The following is a 24,838-nucleotide window of genomic DNA, read 5'->3' on the forward strand; positions in this document are numbered from 1 at the left end:
CGGTTTACTTACCTCCCATCAATGCTGGTCATGCTCAGCACCCAAAGCGACTTTTGAGCATATGTTCTTTTTTTGCCCATATGTACGAACTTTTTGGCTCCAAGTTTGGTCGACGATCACTTCCATCATCCCCATTTCCCACTCCTTTACGTATACTGTGTTTTTTCTTCGAGGTTCCAATCCTACGTTTTCCCTGTCTCTTCCTCATCGGAAATTAATGGATTTCTTGTTTGCCATTGCTATTCACACAATACTATCTAACTGGAAGCGTAGTGATTTGCTTTCACAAGCCTGGTGGTGGAATTCTGTGTGTATGTATTATAAGTATGAAAAAGCCATGGCTATAAAGTGTAATCGGCTTGCTTCTTGGGCTCAAGTATGGAGACCGCTTGAAAATTATATCACTTCTCTATCTTGATAACCTGCAGCTTACTTGCATATTCCAACTTTCTCTGCCATATCCACAAGTCACTTTCCCTTGCACTTTACCTTTCTCTCTTTATCTTTCCTCTCTCTTACTCCCTCTCTACCTTTTCGTTTTAGTCTCTTCTTCTCTCAGGATTCTCTTATAATGTACTTTGTACTGTTCTTTATGCTCACTCCCTCTATTATTCTTGCTAATACAGTAAATGTGGATTCTTTATTTATTTGGAATGTATGCTTAATTTGAGTCCTGCCAATTAGATATCTATTGCAATGTGCTATTGTGTTCGAATTTCTTATATGCTGCTCTCCATTATGTTGAATCCTGTCTCTTCTTTTATTTTGTAATCTCTCTGCTTTATGTTTCAAAAAAATGTTTAATAAATCGTTTAAACTTACTGTCACAGTAGTAATAAGAAAGTTCCTGTACTGCTAACATAAGCTTTCTGCTTTGTAATCAGTGACTCCATCACTGCTTTGTGATGGGAGTAGGGAGACTGGGCTATGCAAACATGGAATTACAAGAGAGGAAGAGTTCAAACAGAGAGAGTATAAAGAAAGCCACTGTACAGAGAGGATCAGGGAACTAGAGATTATTCAGTTCATTATTTTGATGAATTGCTACTAAAATGAACTCAGTCCATCCTCCTCTGCCACCTCCCCTCCCCTCTCTACATCAGCCTCAGGTTGTCTCTTCCACCCTCTTATGATGTCAGGATGACAGCAGGAGGCTTATAAAAGGCAGAGTTGCCTGGGCTCAGTGGCATTTCACAGGAGGGTAGCAAGCAGGGAGCATCTCTGCTGACTCTGGCTCTCAGGAGACGGAAGGACCCGAAGCTTCTGGAATAGAACTACAAAGGGAGATTATTACAGAATAGAACTAAAGTTTATCTCTACCTGTAAGTAACAGTTTAACAGCTCCTCCCACCTCTCTCCTGACACTTATCCCTAATATTTCCATCTTGTTTTACTCCTCTCTCCCACCTCCTCTCTCCCCTGTTCCTATCCATCTCTCTGATTAGTGTCCCTGTCTTCTGTGCCATAAGAACATAAGAAATTGCCATGCTGGGTCAGACCAAGGGTCCATCAAGCCCAGCATCCTGTTTCCAACAGAGGACAATCCAGGCCATAAGAACCTGACAAGCACCCAAACATTAAGTAGATCCCATGATCTTGATTAATAGCTGTCAACAGACCTCTCCTCCAAGAACTTATCCAAACCTTTTTTAAACCCAGCTACACTAACTGCACTAACCACATCCTCTGGCAACAAATTCCAGAGCTAAATTGTGTGTTGAGTGAAAAATAATTTTCTCCAATTAGTCTTAAATGTGCTACTTGTTAACTTCATGGAGTACCCCCTAGTCCTTCTATTATCTGAAAGAGTAAATAACGGATTCACATCTATCCATTTTTGATATTTCATGATTTTAAACACCTCTATCATATCCCCCCCCCCCTCAGCCATCTTTTCTCCAAGCTGAAAAGCCCTAACCTCTTCAGCCTAACCCCATCATCATAGCTCCTCTGTCAGTCTTTTCATTTCCCGACCCTCTATTAGCAGCCCTCCATTATACCTCAGAAATCCAGTCAGTCCTACACTGCTGATTATCTCTCATCTCTTATTGATCAGATGCTCCACTGCCAGCCAATAGGCTGCAGGAGAAGGTGGGAGAGAGAAGCAGGGAGAGAGAAGCACTTTCTTCCTGTTTCCCTTGTAGTCCTGTGTCAGCTTCTGATTCCCAGGGGGTGCAGGAGACAATATTGCTCAAGCACCCACAGAGCTGGTGCCTATGGGAGGGGGGTGTCTCAGTCATTGCCCAGCAGTGACATCTACTAGCTGAACAAGGTCCAGAGGTGCATCTGAAGGGAGTAGGCCATTTTAAGTAGGTGGACTGGGGGGCATGGGGTAATACAAAGGGTAATTATGAATGGTACCACAGCCCAGTAGAGACCAGTTCTCATTAAGCTGGAAGCACAGAGAAGGAGGAAACTGCCATTCAAAAAAATGTTTGGGTTTTTTTTTAAGAGATTTGTTCAACCGATTTGATGAGTCTTTGTAATTTTTCTCAGGGAAAAAGAACTTTTATGAACCATTTAAAGAAGTCTACACATCTCTAGTAATGGGGAGGTAAGAATTAAGCCGTAGTACATGTAAGATTAGACTAGATGCGCCTTACATTACTTGTCTTTTGTTCAATCCCATGTGCATTTATAACATGGAAAGAAACTGAATTTAAAGTAAAACAATACCAAAACTGAAGTATCTCATCTTATTTGGAGCAACAGTTACGTTCAGTTCAGACTTTCTTCTGTGCACAGGTTCAGACAAGGAAAAGAAATAGAGGAGAGGGAAGGCTGAAAAGGAAGTGATTTACGTCCAGGTCATCCTCAGGAGAATCTAGTCTATGCCATGCAATTGTCCTGTACTGTTTTAAGATACTGTAAATCCTCTCCAATAAATCACCACTTTACCATAAGCCTGAAATCCTTAAAGGCTGATGGATTTAAAAAAAAACAAAAAAAAACCTTTCCAGTGAAGGAACGCTCTCTACATGAGCAAAACATTTACCATGCGGTCCCTGTCATCTGCCATTTAACATCTCATTCATTTTTCAAAACACCAAGCTCCCTGACCACCCAGAAATGACTGAATGCCTTGTCATTCTGCGCACAGCATTTTCTCATGTGACATAAAAAGACATTTGGGTCAGCTAAGGGAATATTTAGTTCAGGCCCCTGTGAGATTTACTCCTCTCCTGACTTCATGCAATACTCAGAGATCTGGGTAACCTGAAGAGCTCATATGACCAATATTGTCCTACTTAGCGCATAGAGATGGCTGCCTGACCATCACAAGATGGGCGAGGGCCAGCTCGGTGGTTCAGGCCACAGCACTGTGTGCTGCAGTGTGGGAGATCTGGATTCAGATCAGTTGAACCCAGGCCTGAGGGCACCATTGAGGTGTTGCAATCCTGCCCAGAAAGGAAGGAACGATGGCTGCCAGGATTATGGTGGCCTCTACGAACCTAAATGCAAATACTGAAGATGCACTTCACGCCCTCAAACTGGGAGGAGTTTTCCAGAGCCACTTGGGCATGCTGTCTGGGTGAAAAGGAGTTATAGATAAAGGGCTAAAAGGATCGCTTTTCAATCCAAATAACTCTGGGGTCTAGTTACTAAGCTGTGATAACACATTATCATGGGATACTGGAAATTAGTGTGTGATATTGGACAGAAACAAATCAAGTACAATACATGCAAAATTAATACATTGTGTTACATGCAAATGCATGCAAAGTAGCTGATTAATATGTGAAAGGCTTAATGCTGAACATGCAAAATGTCATGGAGGTGATCTAGCACTAAAGAGTTCACGGATCTTTGAGGTGAATTAATCAAGAAAAGGAAGCCTTGGATCAAGCATTTTCACCTTTTATTCATACATTCTCTTTTTCCTTTTCTTGTCTTCCTTATATCTTTATCTTTTCGTTTTTCATTACTATCCTGATTTCTGGCAGTCAATAGTCCTTACTCTGGTCATTTTTTTTATCAATACATTACAGTCCTGAGCTCCCGAATCTTGCATGGGCTGACATTCCCCGCCCCTTATTTAAATGCAGGCATGCCGATGCTGGGACGGCCCTGCAGAGACGCCCTCATTCCACCATTTCAGGCAACTTTTCTTTCATTCCCCTGCCTTCCTCCTGGTGGTTCCGTTCTATATATAATAAATATTCTCTGCCTTTTTTTTTTTTTCACAGCTGCTTCCAAATTTTGGAGTTTCTTTCTATGAATATTTTTGGTCAGTAAGCCATTTAAACTTAGAAACTGTTTGGGAACTTGTGTGAGCACTATTTCGTTAGACCTGAAAGGGATGATTCCATACATCCGGATACCATCTTGCGGAACCTTCCCATTTTCAACCTTCTATTTTCTTCCCTTTTTTTTTTCTTTTCTATTTTTTACCTTTTACATATTCACACCTTCCCCTTTACAAAAATGGGTTTCTCTCTTTTCTCTTTTTTATTTTTTTTATTTATTTAAGCATTTTTATATACCGAAATATGTTGGGAACATCATCTCTGTTTACATTTAACTAAAGATAGCAAGGAGCTTCCCAGAGAACACCTATCAAAATGTATCAACAGGAAACAAGTTGTAGAGATTGATAACTGGGTATGAAGGCAAAAATGTATGAGTATTTACAAGAGATTTACAAGTTATGTAAAAATAAGTTTTTGTTTTTACCCTTTGGACAAGCCTCCGCGAGGCGTCCTTTTCTCAACTCTGGCATTTTCCTCTGATAGGTATTGCTTCTCCATTACATTTTATATGGTTTTTACTTGGTCTCCTTTTTCCCCTTAGTTTACCCTGCCTGTGTGCTTTTCTTTTAGAATACCTGGATATGATCATAGACTTGCGAGTTAAGCACCTTTGACACAGCAGGTATCCCTCATGACTTGCCTTGTCTAGTATGTTTGCTCCCTTTTCTCCCCCCCCCCCCTTATACCCCCTGCCCCATATTCCCGTCCCTGTAAAAAGATTTCTTCTCTTCAGTGATTCAGTACCTTCCCCCGCTGTTTGCATTCTCTTTATATGACGTTTTTAAGTATCAATTTTTCTGTACCTTCTTTGTCAGAGTTGATGTAATTACATATTGCTTCCCTTCCCCTCGCACCAAATTAATTGATTATACGTTCCTATTTTTGTTACATGCAGAGTTAAATATCCTTTTTTCCCCTTCCTCCCCTCCTTCCTTCTCCCCTTTTCCCCTCCTCCCTTTCCTCCTTCCTCCCTCTCGATACAAATGTTTGACAATTTCAAATTTACATGTTTTTATTCAAGTTTACAAGTGTTACACGTTTATATTTTTTTATACACGTGTTTCTTAACATATGTTGTTGCCTCATTTATATGCTTTACTGTACATTATTCTTTGCACATGTAAGCAGTAATATCTGCTGGTTGGTGTCTTCTTTATGTTTCCTTTTGAGATAAATTGTGGATCCTGGATTATACATCTCTGCTTTATGGGGGACCAAAACCTCTGTTTAAGAATTTATGAATAAAAGGTGAAACTGCTTGATCCAAGGCTTCATTTTTTTTTTTTTTTAATTAATTCACCACAAGGATCCATGGACTCTTTAGCGCTATATACAACTAGTGTATATCGCTCATCTCTACTTTCTATTGGATGGTCCACCTTAAGCCACACTGGTTAACTAAAATAAGAACGTGCCATACTGGGTCAGACCAAGGGTCCATCAAGCCCTGCATCCTGTTTCCAACAGTGGCCAATCCAGGCCATAAGAACCTGGCAAGTACCCAAAAACTAAGTCTACCCTATGCTTCTGATGCTAGCAATAGCAGTGGCTATTTTCTAAGTCAACTTAATTAATAGCAGGTAATGGACATCTCCTCCAAGAACTTGTCCAATTCTTTTTTAAACCCAGCTACATTAGATCTCAGGAACATGGAAGGCTGTGTTTAAAAAGATTGGGTGTGGGCAGGACTTAATAGTTCAAACTTTAAGAGGGGAACTGTGGAGGAGAGGGGCACTTTTTATAATGGGGATATATGGTTGTTATGGTCCCGGGCCAGCCTGGGCCGCTGGAAGCCTCCTTCAGCCATTTAGGCCCAACCTGGCTCCTGCCGCGGCTCTCCCTTCGCGAGGGAGATGCCGCCGACCCGACGTGCTTGGCTCCACCCCCTAGGCACGCACACGCGCGGGGGCTCGAACCTTTAAAGGGGCCAGAGCGGGAAGAGAGAAGACAGCCCTCGGATGATGTCAGACGCTGCAGGGTATTTAAACCCTGCAGCTTGGCTTAAACCTCATCTTGCAACGAGGTTCACTCAATTAGAGTTTCTAGTTGCTGCATCTGGATCCCTGATCGTCTTCAGCTTCAGACTTCTGGCTTCTGACCCTGCTTCGTCCACTGACTCTGGTTTCAGCTTCCGTCCCTGGTTTTGTCCTTGGCTTCTGACTTCTGGCTTCCAACCCTGCTTCGTCAACTGACTCCAGCTTCAGCTTCCGTCCCTGGCTTTGTCTTTGGCATCTGACTCCTGGCTTCCGACCTTGGCTCATTCCTGGACTCCGGCTTCAGCCCTCTCCTTTTCCTCAGGTATCCTGCTCATTACTTGCCTGGAGGTTTCGCCTAAGTTCCAGTGGCTTGGGCCCTCACGTGCTCCTCCCGAGGGGACCACAGCTTCCAAAGGTGAAGTCTCTTCAGACCTCCTGGGCTCTGCCACTTCACTGGACCACCTCTTCTGGCTTCTCTTCTGGTCCTCGGTTGCAGAGGATCGCACCTAAGTCCAAGAGGCCCAGATCCCAACGGGCTCCTCCTGGGGGGACCTCGTGCTTCCAGTGGTGAAGCCTTCTCAGGACAACCTCTTCAGCACCACCTCCTGGCTGCAACGTCCACTGTGGGCTCCCCACAGTGCAACACCATCTGTCTCAGCCAGCCCAAGGGTCCACATTCCTAACAGTTTGCAAGGCAATGGATCCGGCGGATGTAACGGGCTTGAAAGCCATTCCAGGTATTGCACAGAGGTTGCAACAACAACAAATCTGCATTGACTCCCTGATGATGACCATGCAGAGATTAGCTGACTGGATTGATGGAGCCACTGCACCCTGTTCCCTGGCACCTGTAGCTGTGGCTGATGTCGGACCGACCATGCCCATACAATTGCCAACACCCTCACGGTACTCTGGGGATGCAAAATTATGCCGTGGATTCCTTAATCAATGTTTCATTTGGTTCAATCTACTGCCAGCCCAGTTTCCCACGGATCAGATCAAGACTAACTACATTATTTCACTGTTGGATGGGAAACCCCAAGCATGGGCCTCTTCACTATGGGAGCATCAGGACTCCCACCTAGCTAACCTGGTGCAATTTGTCACCACCTTCTGATGGATCTTTGATGAGCTTTCCCGCGGGCCTATGGCTGCCTCAGATTTACTTCAGCTATGCCAGGGTAACCGGCCTCTTTCCAAGTATGCTGTAGAATTTCAGACAATTGCTGCCGAGTTGAACATAAGAACATAAGAAATTGCCATGCTGGGTCAGACCAAGGGTCCATCAAGCCCAGCATCCTGTTTCCAACAGAGGCCAAAAACCAGGCCACAAGAACCTGGCAATTACCCAAACACTAAGAAGAACCCATGCTACTGATGCAATTAATAGCAGTGGCTATTCCCTAAGTATACTTGATTAATAGCCGTTAATGGACTTCTCCTCCAAGAACTTATCCAAACCTTTTTTTAACCCAGCTACACTAACTGCACTAACTACCTTCTCTGGCAACAAATTCCAGAGCTTTATTGTGCATTGAGTGAAAAAGAATTTTCTCCGATTAGTCTTAAATTTCTCCTATTAGTCTTAAACTGGGGGAATGACAGCCTGCACCTCATATTTCTGGAGGGCTTCTCTTCAAGACTTCAAGATGAGCTGGCGGCCAGGGATCTCCCAGACGACTTGAATGGTCTCATCGATTTGGCGGGTCGCGTGGACCGCTGTATCCAATGCCGGTTCCGGGAGAGGAGTTCCGCTCAGAGACCCGGGAGCTCTGGAACCACATCTTCCTGACCAGTGCACTCCCCTTCTGCCTCTCCGGGAAATCAAGATGCAGAACCTATGCAGTTGGGCCAAGGCCCAATTTCTCAAGAGGAAAGTAGAAGACGTCGTGCCCACAGCCTGTGCCTGTATTGTGGGGCAAGAGACACTTCCTGGCCCAGTATGGCGAGCGTCTGGGAAACGCCCGGACCTAGGGATAGTCAGGGACCTAACCCTAGGTAACACCACTTCTGCCTCCCCGTGTACTGTTCCATTGACCATACTCCTTCCCAAAGGGAACTTTGATATACTGGTTCTTGATTGACTCCGGAGCTGGTGGGGAATTTTATCCTCAGGAATTTAGTCCAACAACTTCAGATTGGGGTCCAACCCCAAAGACCTCCTGTCCGTGTGTCTTCCATTCATGGGACCATTCTTCCAGGGACTATCTCTACTTGTACCAAGCCCCTCATGCTACACACGGGTCTCCTGCATATAGAAGAAACCTCATTCATCATCTTGGAAACGTCCATGCACCCGGTCATTTTGGGGCTACCCTGTCTGTGGAAGCACTCCCCGGTAATCCATTGGGATACTCTCCAGGTTGCGTCCTGGGTTTGTTGTGCTTTGACACCTGTTTGACCGCGGTTCCTCGACCTTAGACACCTCTCCTGACCGCCCCTTTAGCGCTGCCGATCCATTATCAGGACTACATAGATGTCTTCTTGAAGGAGAAGGCTGAGCTCCTTCTGGAGCACCGACCTTTTGACTGTGCTATCAACTTGATCCCGGATACTACGCTGCCACGAGGACGGGTGTACCCGTTGTCACTCCCAGAGACGCGAGCCAAGTCCACATATATCCAGGAGAACCTGGACCGAGGGTTCATTAGGCCGTCCAACTACCCGGTCGGAGCCAGGTTCTTCTTTGTAACAAAGAAGGATGGGTCTCTCTGACCCTGTATAGATTATTGCGGTCTGAACAATATTACATGACGCGACTGATACCCGCTACCATTGATTCCGGAGCTACTGGATCGACTACAAGGAGCCAAGGTGTTCATGAAGTTGGACCTCCGTGGGGCATACAACCTGGTGAGAATTCGGCCAGGTGACAAGTGGAGGACCACGTTCATCAGGAGGGATGGCCACTACGAATACCTGGTCATGCCCTTCGGCCTCTGCAACACTCCTGCGGTTTTCCAAAACCTCATGAACGAGGTACTAAGGGACATGTTACATATGTCCATCATAGTCTACCTGGATGGCATGCTGATATACTCTAAGGACCTGGACACGCACTGCAGAGATGTCCGCAGGATACTGCAGAAGCTTCAGGATAACCGGCTCTTTGCCAAAATGGAGCAAGAGTCCTTACCCTTTCTCGGGTATATTATGTCCTCCACAGGTTTCCATATGGACTCTGAGAAAGTGACAGCCATCAAGAATTGGCCTCAACCTGTGGGGGTCAAGGTGCTCCAACGCTTCCTTGGCTTGACAATTTCTACCAACAATTTCTACCCCACTACTCCAGGACGGTGGCCCTGCTTACAGCCCTCACCAAGAAGGGGGCCAATGTTAGAAACTGGCCTGCAGCGGCGCTATGAGCATTCCAAGAGCTGAAGACAGCCTTCCTTCAGGACACATGTCTCCATCACCCAGACCCCCAACGTCAGTTCATTGTGGAAGTTGACGCCTCCGACATGGCGGTCGGAACCATCCTGAGTCAAATAGCCAGCAACGGCAGATCCCTGCCGTGTTCCTACTTTTCCCGGAAATTCTCACCTGCAGAAAAAAATTATGGCATTGGAGACAAGGAACTTCTGGCCATTAAAATGGCCTTCGAGGAATGGCGCCCAGTGTCTCAACCGCCAATAGGCTCGGTGGTCCCTCTTTTTTAACTGCTTCAACTTCCTCCTCCGCTACAGGCCAGTAGCCAAAAACATCCGGGCGGACGCCCTTTCCCAGATGGCAGAGACGGAGGACACCCCTAATCTGCCAGAATACATACTCGACCCGGCCAAGGTGCTCCTCGCGGCATCCAACGTGGTTCCTATGGGGAAGACGGTAGTACCAGTTTGCCTCTGGAAGAAGGTACTATCTTGGGCCCATGACTCCTTGACCGCAGGTCACCCAGGGGTAGCTAGAACCCAGTAATTACTTTCTGAGTTCTACTGGTGGCCCCAGTTGAAGAAGCCCAAAGTATTACCATAAATATTCAATGTCAACTTAAGTTAATCTTCAATATGACCTTTCAAAAATATTCATGTTCTTTATTATTGCATCTCAGATAAATATGTGTTATATCACATTTAATGAAACAATTAGATACATCGTTTACATTACATTCAACACATCATTTCTAATAACACCATATTCAACAATACATATACATCAATACATATACCCCTCAACATACATGTATATTGTCACAATATCTATATTCTAATAAATTAAATGTTTAATCACAATTTTAAATATGCCCGGACCAGACAGGTCCTAAATAATGGTCAACATTTGCCCCTACCCTAACCCCCTAATATCACACAATCACACCCATTCACCATTCATTCACTTTAAAACTATATCCCCCATAAAAATGACCTTGTACCCTTTATATCGTCATCTGATGGTATATTGTAATTATTTATGACAGTTATTGAACAACTAATTTTCAATTCTTTACAATCACAGTTTGTTGTACCGATCACCCCAATCTTTCTCAACAGATGTTTTAATACCAATCGCCCCAACAAGGCACCTCGTTTCACCCCTAATCGAGCTTCCTCAGGGGACTCTTACTGCATTTCACAGTTTCAATCATACATCACTCTTGATGAAACGGGTATCATATCTTGCCTCCTCTAATTATGGGCACCACTTATCCGGACCTCATTACACACACTTATACAATGCAACCGAACATTTCCAATTTACTTTTATTAGCCATTCGATTCATAATCCAACCAGCCGACCAAAACACCCAACAAGGGTCTCAATTTTTCTGTTCAAAAATTCAAGAATTACACATCTGAATACTGGCCTCTCACTGTTTTACCAGACACTTATCCGGACCTCACTACACATGCTTACACAATGCATCCGAATGCCGATCCACTTACTTCCTCTTCATTCCAACAGTGTCGAGGAATGACACTGTTGGAATGAAGAGGAAGTGAGTGGATCGGCGTTGGGGAGCGGCATTGAATCTCTCTGGTAAAACAGTGAGAGGCCAGTATTCTGATGTGTGCTCTTGTAATGAGAAAAGTATTCCCATCTGTGACCTTACGGAATACTTTACTTTCTACATCTTCCAGAGTTCTTATAAATCCTTACATCTAAAAACAAGATGTTCTGTAAATCAAAGTGCATATCAAATTGAATGTTCTCATCATAAGTGTTTATCCATTAGCAAAATCTTAACAGAACTTTTTAATTAGCTGACCAGACCATAAATACATCATCTATAAATCTCTTTCAAAAATATATATATTCTAAAAAAGGTGACTTATAGACCCAATATTCTTCAAAACTGTCATGAACAAATAGGCTAACGATGAGGACATGCTCGTTCTCCTTGCTGTCCCAGAGACTTGCTGATAATATGACCCTAAAAAAATAAAAATATTCTTTTTTAATTCTATACCTGCCAATTGCATGATAAACTCAGTTAGCACAGCTTGGGGATGTACACAGATGCTCAAGGTGTCTGTCATAACTCTTAATGCTGCATCTTGAGGAATAAAGGTATAAAGAGAATGAATGTTCATTGTAGCCAGATAATAATCCTGTATTTAATATGCAATGGATTCCAACATTGTTATAAAATGAGAAAAATCACACATATACCCTGAACATTTGCCACATAATCCCAAAAAAAGCAATCTACATATTGAGATGATTCTTTTTTTTATAATTTTATTTTTATTAACTTTCCAATAAACATAGAAAATACATGTCATGAGAAGAGATACATAACCAGGAATATTACTAACATTAATTTTACGAAGCATATTTTACAAATATATCAAATCTCTACATATTTTCTTAATAAGAGATTGAGGAGACCATAAGAACATGCCATACTAGGTCAGACCAAGGGACCATCAAGCCCAGCATCCTGTTTCTAACAGTGGCCAATCCAGGCCATAAGAACCTGACAAGTACCTAAGGGTTTACTAATTGTACAAGTAATCAAATAAAAAGAAACTCAAGAGATATCCCCTATATTAATTTTAGATGGACCCCCTCACAAAATATAATTTAGGAGTGTGACTTCAAGTACGCTCTTAACTGAGAGGGCTCGAAGAACAAATATTTGGAATTTTGAAATTAAAGAAGACATTTACATGGATATCTTAGAGAGAAATTTGCTCCTCGTGACAACACCTCTTCTTTCATTGAAAGAAACTTCTTTCACCATTCCTGCGTGGACCTTGCTATGTCAGGAAATATCTGAACTCTTTGCCCATGGAATAAGTGACTTTGATTATGAAAAAAGAATCTTAGCACTGAATTTCTCTCTGAAATAAATGCAAAGTTACAAGTAACATCCTTCTTGCTTGAATAATAGTCTCTTGAGTTAAATCCAAAATATCCATGATATTTAAAGACACTTCTTGAGGAGGATTCCCAAGTGTTTCATCCTTAAGTGAAGGCAAATACATTTTTGTAATAGCGGGTAATGCTTCATCTGGCATTTTATGAACTTGAATAAGAAAATTTCTGAAAAGATCCTTCGCTGATACCAGATGCAAGTAGGGAAAATTCAAAACTCTTTGATTCAAAATCCTTGAGGAATTTTCCAAATTTTCCAGTTTCTTTGAATGAATAATCTCTGATTGTATCAAGTTACTCTGAGCAGCTTCTATAGTAGAGACTCTTGTTTCCAAAACTTTAATTTTAGTATTGAAGTTAGCCAGTAGAGATTCCATAGGCAACATCTTAACATTAGTGTCCTTCATCATCTGCGTTAAGGATAATATAGCTTTCTCTAAAGAAGTCAAGGCATTCCATATAGAATCTAGTGTTATCACGACGGTTTATTTAACAGTGACTGAGGCATTGGACATTAGGGATGTGAATCATTTTTTGACGATTTAAAATATCATACGATATTTTTTTAAATTGTCAAAAATCGTTAAAGCATGTGATACAATAGAAATTCCCCCGATTTATCGTTAAAAAATCGTTAATTGGGATAGTGTCCACTAAAGGGAGTTATTTGGAGGGAGGGTGGGAAAACCGGCACACAAAAACAACCCCTAAACCCACCCCGACCCTTTAAAACTAATCCCTTATCTTCCCCCACCCTCCCAAACCCCCCCAAAACTTTTTACATGTACCTGGTGGTCCAGTGGAAGCCCCGGGACCGATCGCCCACTCTCGAGCCATTGGCTGCCACTCATAAAAATGGCGCCGATGGCCCGATAAAAAAAACAAACCCACCAGACCCTTTAAAAGCGCCCCATTAGCTTCCCCCACCCTCCCAATCCCTCAAAAACATTTTAAAATTACCTGGTGGTCCAGTGGATGGCCTGCGCCATTTTTAAAGATGGTGCCGGCCATCCAGTGCTCCTACCATGTGACAGGGGCCGGCCAATGGCACGGATACCCTGTCACATGGTAAGGGCAAAGGGTTATCGGCGCCATTTTTATTAGCGCAGCCGATGGCCCGAGAATGGGAGGTCACTCCTGGGACTTCCGCTAGTTCACCAGGTATTTGTAAAAAGTTTTTGGGGGGTTCGGGAGGGTGGGGGAAGCTAAGGGGTCAATTTTAAAGGGTCGGGGTGGGTTTTTTTTTTATCGGCTTGGGCCTCACTAAAAAAAATTAGGGATGTGAATCGGAATCGGAACCGATTCACATCTCTACCGATCTGATTTTTTTCTCCCTCCAGCCGAACCCGATCGTTAAAACGATCGGGCACACGATTCACATCCCTATTGGACATACCTTGGCTTCCTTTGCTCCTAATTCCGTGGGGTTTCTGCCACTTTTCAGAGCTTCAGCTTTGTAGAGAGCTGTCGTGGAGACCGTGAAGTCCCATGTCAAGGGACTCTCTGAAGGCGGCAACAAAATGGCATCCCTTCTCGGGGTCTCCGTTCTTTTCTCCAGCATTACCTCTCCAATCAAGGATAATGGCAAGACCATCAAATCAGAATCCTCATCCAAAGTCTTGAATGGTGGCTCTGGAACTGTTGGTGAACCAGGGCTCAATGATGTTTTTTATGCCATCAGCTCCAACATTCACTCCATGCCAGTAGCTGAAGCAGATCCTCCTTTGAGTGCTTGAAGCAGGGGTGACGCAAAAAATGCCGCTATCTGTGGTTGCTGTAATTCTGATACAGGTGAAAATGCTGGTATTTGCTGGAGTTTAGCTTTTCTTTTAGTATGTGACATTTTGTGTTTGTAGGAAACAAGAGTCAAGGAATTCACAGAGAGGGTGTCTTCAGTCAGCGGCCCTGAGATAATGTTTCTAACACAGTATCATTAGATGGAATTATAGGTCTACTGGGAGGTTTATCAAGGGTTTTATGGACATTAGATAACACATAGATAGTTAGACTTTGCCGAAATTTATTTAAAACTTGAATTCCTTTAAAGTAAAAAATCTCTGATTCAATCCACAAGTCAAAATATCCTTAAACAGAATTTGTACCTGGCAAGTTGGACCCTTCGATAAAGGTCTATAGCTATTGCGATCTTGTAGCTGATGATTTATTTCATTGATATCCTCTTTGTTCATCACAATGATAGCCCCTACCTTTATCAGCTAGCTTCACAATTATTCTCAGATTATTGTCAAGATTTAAAATGATCTCATGATCTTTTTATTCATATTACCATGAAATACTTGATCCTGCTTCTCAAGAGATTTCACATTTTTCAATCCAATCATTGGAATGTATGGATCAATGGATGCAATGGATCCAGTGAAATCCATTTTGATCATTTTTGAACTATAGGCATATTAGGTATAGGAGCAGAATGTTCATTAAAAAAAAAAAAAAACACGTTACCTAATAAATTTCTGATAAATCATTGAAGATCTACTCGAAACTTGAATGAATCATATTTTGTTGTTGATACAAATGACATGCCCATGCCCAATATTCATTCTTCTTGTTGTCTCAAACTGTGACTCAATAAATTTAATACTGGACTTTGTGTCTACATTCTCCATTCCTGGACGTCATTAACATCCGGGGAGACATCCCTCCTCTTCTTTATCTTCAGTTTATTTTTCCTTTCTTCTGTATAGGAACTTCAGTTCCTAAATGAGAATTATCCATTTCAGTTCTATCAGATTATTTCCCTTCAGATAAACCTTTAGAGGAGCCCTCAAATGTAACTTTCTTGGTCTTCTTGGCTTTTGCCTGCATCCAAGGATAAATATTTCTCATCTTATAGTCCATTTCAATTCCATTAAATTTAGATAGCTTGAACTGTCTTAGGCCTGGACTCACTATTCTCGCAGAGAATAGTGAATCGCGTGGTACCTGGGGGTGAAGCGGGGGCGTGCCTGCGAAAGCTGGCAGCCATCACACCACTGTGGTGTGCTGGCTGTCGGCTTTCACACCAAATAACTACACCATAAAAGGTGCAGTTATTCGGCGTGAAACGGGTGGCGATAAGGGTCCTTACCTTTTGCCACCAGTGATGTCTCCGCAGCGTCAGCCTCAGTGCCACAACAACTCCTCCACCTCTTTCATGGCCAACTCCACCGCGACTCTTCCCCGATCACCCTATCGCACGTGAAAAGTCCCCTTTAGTTATTTCTTAAAATTCTCAATGATTTCTGTAAATCAAGATAATTATTATCAAAAGTTTCAGGACTTAAGTATGTTTTTATAACTAATAGTTTCTCATCTAGCTCCTTTTATCTTATTACATAATGTCTGTATTGATTCTAGTAATACAATTATTAAATCGAGAGAATATTTATTGATTATTGCATTCCATTTTTTTAAAATAGTGAATCATCATTAAAAAGTCCAGGCTGTTTATATATTTTTAATCCTCTTGGGATCTTCTCCTGTTTGAAATATTCCACTAGATTCACCCTGTGTAATTCACTCCATGCTACTCTTTTGGACAATGGTAATATTTCATTTCATGCAAAAGATGTTGTTTTAAGGGAAGTTGATTGAAACAAAGAATGTTGTAATAATTTGGATACATGCTCATGGGAATAATTGAACATGCTTAGCAATGTGTATGTCATCCCCTACAACCTTGTATGCAATAAAATCTACTCAGGAAAAAACAAACTTCAAACTCTAATCCAAACAAAAAAACAGTCCTTTTATAACGGATTATTATCTTGCCCTTATTGTAATTCACTTTTAATTCTCTATTTTATTTGTTATTAATATGTACATTGGAGAGGAAAAGATTTCAATGAGGTTTTTCTAGATCGGTGACCGAATTCAGTCTTTGATGTTTTCGCCCAACTCTTTGACTTTTCCTTTCCAATATACATGTGGATAACAGACAAAATAGAGAATTAGAAGTGAACTATAAGAAGTACAAGACAATAATCTGTTATAACACAGACCACTTTTTATTTTGATTAGATTTTGGAGTCTGTGTTTCCCTGAGTAGACTTCATTCTTTCCTGTGCTCCAGTCCCACTTTGCCAATTGCCTCAGCCTCTGATGCTTCTGTTCACACATCTCAGTTATTGTCATCTAAATGTGAGATGCTAGAACTGGATGGCAAGATTCCCTGTCTCCCATGGATCACAAACTGTGGCAGCCATGTATGTATAGTTTTGTGTGAGAGGCTTCAGTCACTCTTACACCTGCTGCTGCAAGGAGCTCACAAACAGTAACATCTCTGCTTCCTTTAGGGATGTGCACTCGCTTTGTGATGAAATAGGAAATAGAGATGATATTTCCTATTTTGTCACAATTCAGGAGGGCGACAACATAAGAAAACCCACAAAATTTCATGTGGTTTTTTCATCGTACTTTGGGGGAGGGGGAGAAAGGGCACATTAAAAAAAAACAAAAAAACCAAACCTTCCCAAACCCTTCAAATTTAATTAATTATAGCCCCCCACCCTCTGGACCCCCAAGACTTGCCCCCCCCCCCAGACTTACTGAAAGTCCCTGGTGGTCCAGCGAGGTCCTGGGAGCGAACTCCCCCTCTCAGGCGCCACTAATCAAAATGGCATTGATGGCCCTTTGCCCTTACCATGTAACAGGGACTATCTGTGCCATTGGTCAGCCCCTGTCACATGGTAGGAGCAATGGACGGCCCATGCACAACCCCTGTTTACAGGAAACAAATTAATCAGACAAGTATTTTTTTTCCTTCATGGGAACCCTCTATTTGTCTTGGGAGTCCAAAAATTAAATAAATTGTGTTTTACTCATTTGTTTAAAATAAATACACATCCCTAATACCTAAGAGAAATCTCACATGCTGTCATAATGAAACCAAATAAACTTTATACTTTATGACATCATAATGTTTCATTGTCTGCTTTGTTTCACCCAATATCTAAGCTTGGCAAGTTAACAGAAATGTTGATGGTTTGGTTTTATTATATTGAAATAGATATTTTTGTTTGTTTGGATTTTTTTGTATGAAAGCTATGTGATGTATGATATTTTTTCCTATACCTTTAAGTTATAATAGGGATGAGTCTGGGTCAGAAAAGGTCCTGGAATATAATTTATAATTCTACTTCCTTACTGACTTTCTGCAGATTTTGAGCAGTTCAGTTCTTTACTCCATGTTTCCATTTTCTCCCCTTTGGATGTTTTTATGTTGTTCTATATGTTACATATGCTATTCTTATCCACTCAGAGGTGACTGTGCATGTACGTTTGTGAGCAGATAGCTCAATGTCATGGAGGACAAGCTGAACCAGTCTTGCTTTCCTCCCTTAACACAGATGGTCTTACAGTCTCAGTTTCTCAAGAACTGCAAGACTATAATTCCCTTGCTGTATTGGGGTAAAAAGAAAACTGGCTCAGCCTACCCCTTATAACATGCAGTATCTGGTCACTTTATTATAACTGCACAGCTTTTAGAGAAAGTTTATAACTTTGTTCTGAAAAGGTTTTAATAGAATCTGAATTGCAATGCTTATTAGACTTCAGAGCAAATGGAAACTGACAGTCTAGTAAGGGTCCTTGTCGACAGCAGATCATGTGGAAATAATTCTAGAGAGACTGACTGTCAGGCTTCCCCAGAAAGAGAAGATAACCTCCTGCAAGCAGTTGACCTGCTGCCAGTTATGGTATGGTGGCTGCCCTGCAAGGTCAGATGAGCTGCCTCGCCATCTCTCTCAAGATAAGACAAGACAAGATAAGGGAAGATAAAGACAACCCATTACAGCATTAAATTATTCTTAAGACACAGACGGATGCATCTTCTTACAAGAAAAATGTGCTTTTTGTGATTTAAAATGATTTATATTTACTTTTGAAGTACTCTCTGTCCTGCTGACTTTACCACTGTCTTAACTGATTCAAATCAGATGCTACAACAGAAACTAGGAACAGAGTTTAGTAAACCAGGAATAAAGTCTCAGTCAGAGCAAAGTCCTACTACCTTGCCACACATTTGGGAATTAAAATAACTTTACCACAATCACTGTAGCCAATCAACTGATGCTATACATTTTCTCTAAATTTACAGATTATTCCACTTTATCCTTTATTCCCATAAAATATCCCTATATTTAATTTTATTTATTTATTTATTTATTATGTAATTGTATATTTGTTTAATTGTTCAATCTGTTTGATGTAATTTTCTGTTCCTTGTTCTGTGTAAACCGAAGTGGTATGCACAAGTGCATGAACTCCGGTATATAAAAGCCTTTAAATAAATAAATAAATATATGATCTGTTCTTTATATAACAGCTCAGTAACTAGAGATGTAAATCGTGTGTCAGATCGTCTTAATGATCAGATTCGGCTGGGGGGGTGGTGAATCTGTATTGTATTGTGCACTCTAACGATTTAGGACGATTTTAAAATTATCTGATGATAATTTTAATCGTTCAAAAACGATTCACATCCCTATCAGTAACTAGATCCGGGCTTCCCAAAACTTTTCTGCTGGTTCCACAGCTTTCAGGATATCCACAATGATTACACATAAAATAAATCTGCATGCCATAGGCCTCTAATATAGGATTGTTGTTGGCTCATGAGGTAATCAGCTGACAACACCTTCTCTTGCTTTCATGCTATACACAGAGCTGATGCTTGAGAGTCTATAAGCACATCTACCTTAGGGCCTTATTCACTAAGGCTTTTCTCCCATTCTCTGTCTATGGGGGAAAACACCTTGATGAATCCGGCCCTTAGTCTCAGTAGCCACAAACTAAAAAATGCTTTAACACCACAGGATTCACATCCTACAGGACTGCAACTCTGCTATGTTGGCCACAAGTTATGCCAACACATGAACTTTTTTAACTCCTGCATGTCAACCACGTGAAAAACAAGGGCCTCAAACCTGTATACATTTGAAAGGTTCTGACTCTGCTTTGAAGACGACAATTATGGTAGTATGTCTCCACTGGAGTCCTCAGCCTATATGATTTAAGTGTTGCGACATACAGGATAAGGGTTGTAACTGATACTAGCAATCAGAACAATCAAACTACTCTCCATTAGGGGTGTGCATTCGTTTTCGAAGTATTGGCAATCCGCAACGTATATGTCCCTATTCGTTGTATTCGTGGGGTCACGAAACGTATGGTGAACCCCCACAAATACAACGTATCTAATGAATAACCCTCCCCCCCCCACGACTTACCAAAAGTCCCTGGTGGTCCAGCAGGGGTCCTGGAGTGATCTCCTGCACTCGGGCTGTCGGCTGCCAGTATTTAAAATGGTGCCGATAGCCTTTGCCCTTACCATGTCACAGGGGCTACCAGTGCCATTGGTCGGACCCTGTCACATGGTAGGAGCACAAGATGGTGCCGGCCGTCCATTGCTCCTACCATGTGACAGGGGCCGATCAATGGCACCGGTAGCCCCTGTGACATAGTGAGGGCAAAGGCTTTCGGCGCCATTTTGAATACCTGCAGCCGACAGCCCGAGTGCAGGAGATCGCGCCAGGACCCCTGCTGGACCACCAGGGACTTTTGATAAGTTTTGGGGGGTCAGGAGGGTGTGGGGTTGTAGTTAATTAAATTTAAAGGGTTGGGATGGGATTTTTTTTGGAAACAAATACATACGTAACTAATGAACGGATCGGGGTCCCCCGAGAACAGATGCAACGGATTTGGCTCCCCACGAATACAAATACCGAATGGGACGAATCCGTCCCTGCTGCACATCCCTACTCTCCATATCTATGTACAACATGAAACCAGACAATATGAATAGCCCAGAGCTGGACAAGCAAAGGTAGGTATATAGCTTCTAACACAGCTTTGCCTATGAGGTCAATCTTTTTTTATGTCATATGTGGATGGTGTTATTGTCATCACTAAAAAAAACCTATACATTTCAGAGGTTTCTATCTACACCATGTGAGAGCATGACATGATCCTATTCCTAATCCAATAGTCAGACCATCCTTCAATAGCCTCCTTTTGCAGTTAATATAAGGAACGAGAGAGACCAAAACTAAAGCCCTCACCATCTGCACATGAGAGTTGCCTGTTTGCTTATATCGTTGCAGCAGGGTCCAGGTGTGCATGGTTGTGTGCAACCCCTATGAAATATGCTAGCTTGCAATGAGCTGTTAGGTTTGGGATTGCCATGATATTGGACATGTGCTTCCAAAAAGGCTCTAAGTGAAGGCCTGCTGTATGAGAGATGTCAACACTGCCTCAGAAAATGATGAAGCAGTACTAACACCTGTGTCTTTGCATGCCCATCTGAGGCTATGAATCCAGTGGACATGTGGATATATTCAGCTAGGGGATCTGGTTGTAACATATAGAGTCTGTTATTGATGATTGCAGCTGTCAACGAAGCTTCAGGCAGTGCCCTTAAGCAGCTGAGCTGCTTGTGATTTATTGTACAAACAGAGCATTTGGCTCTGTGTCCTAGGCTCGGCAGGACTTCCATCATACATATGCAGCTATAAAAAATGTCTCTTAGGTCTATCTCCTTTTCTCTTTTCCCCAATTTTAACAAGGTCCAAGGGGTGGATTTTATCTATGAGAGAAAGGTTTAACCTTAGGCCCAGGGGTGAATGGGAATCCTCCCCGAGGTGTGTTACCGTCCCCTTTGGTGATGCTAGTACTGTATAAACAGGCAGGACACGATGTGGGTGGTCAAAAGAAACTTTTCTTTGATTTGCAGAATTTAAATACATGTTCAATCGATGGGTTACTTGCATTACTTCACATCTGGTTTCAGTATTGGTCAGATATATAGGGAAACTCTTCTTTCCTCTGTGCAGCTGTCCTTATTACTATTCTGGGAGAAGCTCACCCTTTTTTCCTGTCTGCAGGGTAGGGTCTCGGCCAGGAAGGAAAACCTATTGAGGAGAGACCCCTAAATCCAGAAAGAAATATTGTACCAGCAGTCCAACAGAGTCCTCCCAACTTATGTCCTGTGTTCCTTGGGGTGGATATGCAGTTGGGGTTTCCAATTTGACCTTGGACATCTTCTGTACTTTGACCGCTTAGAGAAAAAAGGTCCTTTCTGGATACCAGCAGGGCTTTTGCCACCCAGCCACACAGTGAGGAAGGGGTGGAACAAAAAACCTCACTAAAACGTAACTCTCAAAAATCCAAAACGTCACCACCGGGTGAGGAGTCACTGAAGTTCTCTCACTGGATGTAAAGGGATAGCCAGGGTTTCTCCTTCCTGTCCTGGGTTATGGGGCTTGCCTCACCAGCAGGAACGGGATTATACCCAGGCACAACTTCTTACTAAAGTCCTTTTTTCTTTCAAGAAGGGATGCCCCTACCTGGCAGGGGGTACACTGGAATTGGCCTGTCTCCCAACCAAAAACAGTGCAGGAGCAAAACCAGCTCCTCTATCAACAAAGCCCAAACTAAACTGACCACACTCACTAACACTCCAATATCCCCTTCTGGACAATTCATTGTTACTGGCATTCTCAGGGGAATTCTCTGCTGGGAAATTGGTCTGTCCTCTTTGCTATCACTTACCAGGGCAGATATCTAAGGCCAACTAGTAGGAGACCAAGGGTACTCCACTTAAATATTTTAAAATAGACATAGCAAATAACACCCACTAATTAATACTTATAAGGAAAAAATGTTCCCCTTTACATACCTGGGAACTATTAATTTATAGTCACGCTGAGATTGTCCTGGATTAGTGGAGAAGAAGTGAGGGTGGGGGGCAGGAGTGGAGGAACACACACATTTTCTCCTCTCTCTTTCATATACACACACACTTTTATTCACACATACACACACAAACCCTTCTGCCCTGTCCTTCTCACTCTCTTCTTCTCAGCCTCACTCCTCCTTCCACCCTTTCCTTCCCTTTCACTCAACTCTCAGTCACTCACCCCTCCTCTTACTTCCCAGTCTCCTTACCCTTTCCCTCACTGTCCCCTCTACTCCCCTCCCTCTCATACACACTTAGTCCTCCCTCTCACCCAGTCCTCTGCCTTTCTTGGAATCTGAGCAAAAAGGCGGGTGCTAGGGATGTGCAGCAGGGACGGATTCATCCCATTCAGTATTCGGATTCATCGGGACCCAAATCTGTTGCATCCATTCTCAGGGGACCCCGATCCGTTCATTAGTTACATATGTATTAGTTTCCAAAAAAACCCTATTCCCAACCCTTTAAATTTAATTTACTATAACCCCCCACCCTCCTGACCCCCAAAGACTTGCCAAAAGTCCCTGGTGGTCCATTGGGAGTCCTGGAGCGATCTCCTGCACTCGGGCTGTCGGCTGCCAGTATTCAAAATGGTGCGGATAGCCTTTGCCCTTACTATGTCACAGGGGCTACCAGTGCCATTGGTTGGCCCCTGTCACATGGTAGGAGCAATGGACGGCCGTTACCATCTTGTACTCCTACCATATGACAGGGGCCGACCAATGGCACTGGTAACCCCTGTGACATAGTAAGGGCAAAGGCTATCGGCACCATTTTGAATACTGGCAGCCGACGGCCCGATTGCAGGAGATCACTCCAGGACCCCCGCTGGACCACCAGAGACTTTTGGAAAATCTTGGCGGGGACTCCTGACCTCCCCAAGACTTGCCAAAATTCCCTGGTGGTCCAGCGGGGGTCCTGGAGCGATCTCCTGCAATCGGGCCTTCGGCTGCCAGTATTCAAAATGGCACCGATAGCCTTTGCCTTTACTATGTCATTGGGGCTATCGGTGCCATTTTGAATATCGGCAGCCGACGGCCCGAGTACAGGAGATTGCTCAAGGAACCTCGCTGGACCACCAGGGACAGTTGGCTAGTCTTGGGGGGGGGGGGGGGTCAGGAGGGTGGGGGTTTATTTGTTAGTAATACGTTGTATTCATGGGGGTTCACTGTACGTTTCGTGACCCCCACAAATACAACGAATATGGCATATATGTTGTGTATTGCCAATACGTTGCAAACGAATGCACACGCCGAAGGGGTGCAGCCTCCTCCTAACTTAGGCCACCGGAGGATTGGGGTGCAATGGTAGCCACATAGCCTCTTGATTTCAGCGGAAACCACCACAGTCAAGATGTTCAGCCTATAGCGTCTTTTTGATTTTGATCAGCTAGCGGATAGATTAGAGTATGCTGCTGGCTCAATGGACCTCTTCTTTGGCCACTATAATATAGGGTCCATGGGGGCTTTGATGGACTTTTACTTCTTTATGGCCCTGTGCACATAGGACTAAGGACACCCCTATGCTACTTCCTTAGGCATGCAGCCTCGTAATGTTTTCATCAGGCCTGCTTCTGCAGCAGAGCCTGGAGTTTTCAGGAAAGCTCCCAGTATCAACTGAAAAAATATCCAAAAAAAACGCCCCCCCAAGCCATGTTCTCTCTAAAGGGTTTGGTTTCATTATCCTCTGAGCACTACTTTCTTTGATGGAAAAAAACCCCATCAATTTTATGCTCATAGCAACCCCTTCCTTTGCGGGAACATTGATAATGCACATTCCTAAAGACAGCATATGCCAATCACTGAAAATTCAAAATATTTTTTGTCTTTGTTGTCTGATCTTATTTTTCTATTCAGTTGATCCCAGTCTTTTCTTTCCCACATTCCCTTTCTTGGTCTTTTCCCAATTCCTTTTAAAGGGTTTCTTTTTTTTTCTGTTTCTTCTCTCTCCACTTGTCTTCTTCCATTTCTCCTTCAAACACCTACTCAGGTTCTCATTCTCACATGCTGTCTCTCTCTTGCACACAGATATACACACTTCCACTTGCTCTGCCAAACACACAGACTCCCTCTCCCACATGATGTCTTTCACACGCTTTCTTACATACACACCAGCTCTGTCTCTTGCATGCTGTCTCATTCTCATACTCAGGATTTTACTTTCATGCAATCACACATGTGCATGCTCCCATTATCACATGCTGTCTCTCACACACATGGCTCACACTTCCACATTATTATTCTCTCTCATACTTACCAGTTTTCTCTCACATATAGGGTCTCACATAAATATGCACACTCTCTCACAGGCTGTCACACACACATAGGCTCTCACTGTCACATTCTGTCACCTCACACACACACAGGCTATCAACTAATTCTCTCCAACACACACAAACACACACACTCTACATGGCCTCAGCCTCCCTCTCACCTCTGGGCCTCCTTTTTTTTAAATTTATTTTTTATTTATTTATATAATATCATGACATACACTGTCACTAACATTTCGGATATCTACTGTCGTATACATAGCAATTATTACTAAATCTCCATCTGTACAAT

General features: G+C 42.8%; 2 long non-coding RNA genes across 2 annotated transcripts in view; one reads left to right on the forward strand and one right to left on the reverse strand.

Moving 5' to 3' along the window:
* The first annotated feature begins 1,207 nt into the window (after positions 1 to 1,207).
* The window catches only part of LOC115100322, a 54,114-nt gene continuing 30,483 nt past the window's right edge, over positions 1,208 to 24,838 (forward strand). Inside the window, exon 1 of the long non-coding RNA XR_003859034.1 lies at positions 1,208 to 1,322. This is a non-coding gene — a long non-coding RNA (uncharacterized LOC115100322). The remainder of the gene's footprint in view (positions 1,323 to 24,838) is intronic.
* The window catches only part of LOC115100321, a 139,572-nt gene continuing 125,986 nt past the window's right edge, over positions 11,253 to 24,838 (reverse strand). The window contains exons 3-4 of the long non-coding RNA XR_003859033.1: positions 15,630 to 15,730; positions 11,253 to 11,594 (exon numbers count right to left, since the gene is read on the reverse strand). This is a non-coding gene — a long non-coding RNA (uncharacterized LOC115100321). The remainder of the gene's footprint in view (positions 11,595 to 15,629; positions 15,731 to 24,838) is intronic.

This window comes from Rhinatrema bivittatum, chromosome 10, assembly GCF_901001135.1.
Source record: "Rhinatrema bivittatum chromosome 10, aRhiBiv1.1, whole genome shotgun sequence".
In the NCBI taxonomy this organism is placed as follows: Eukaryota; Metazoa; Chordata; class Amphibia; order Gymnophiona; family Rhinatrematidae; genus Rhinatrema; species Rhinatrema bivittatum.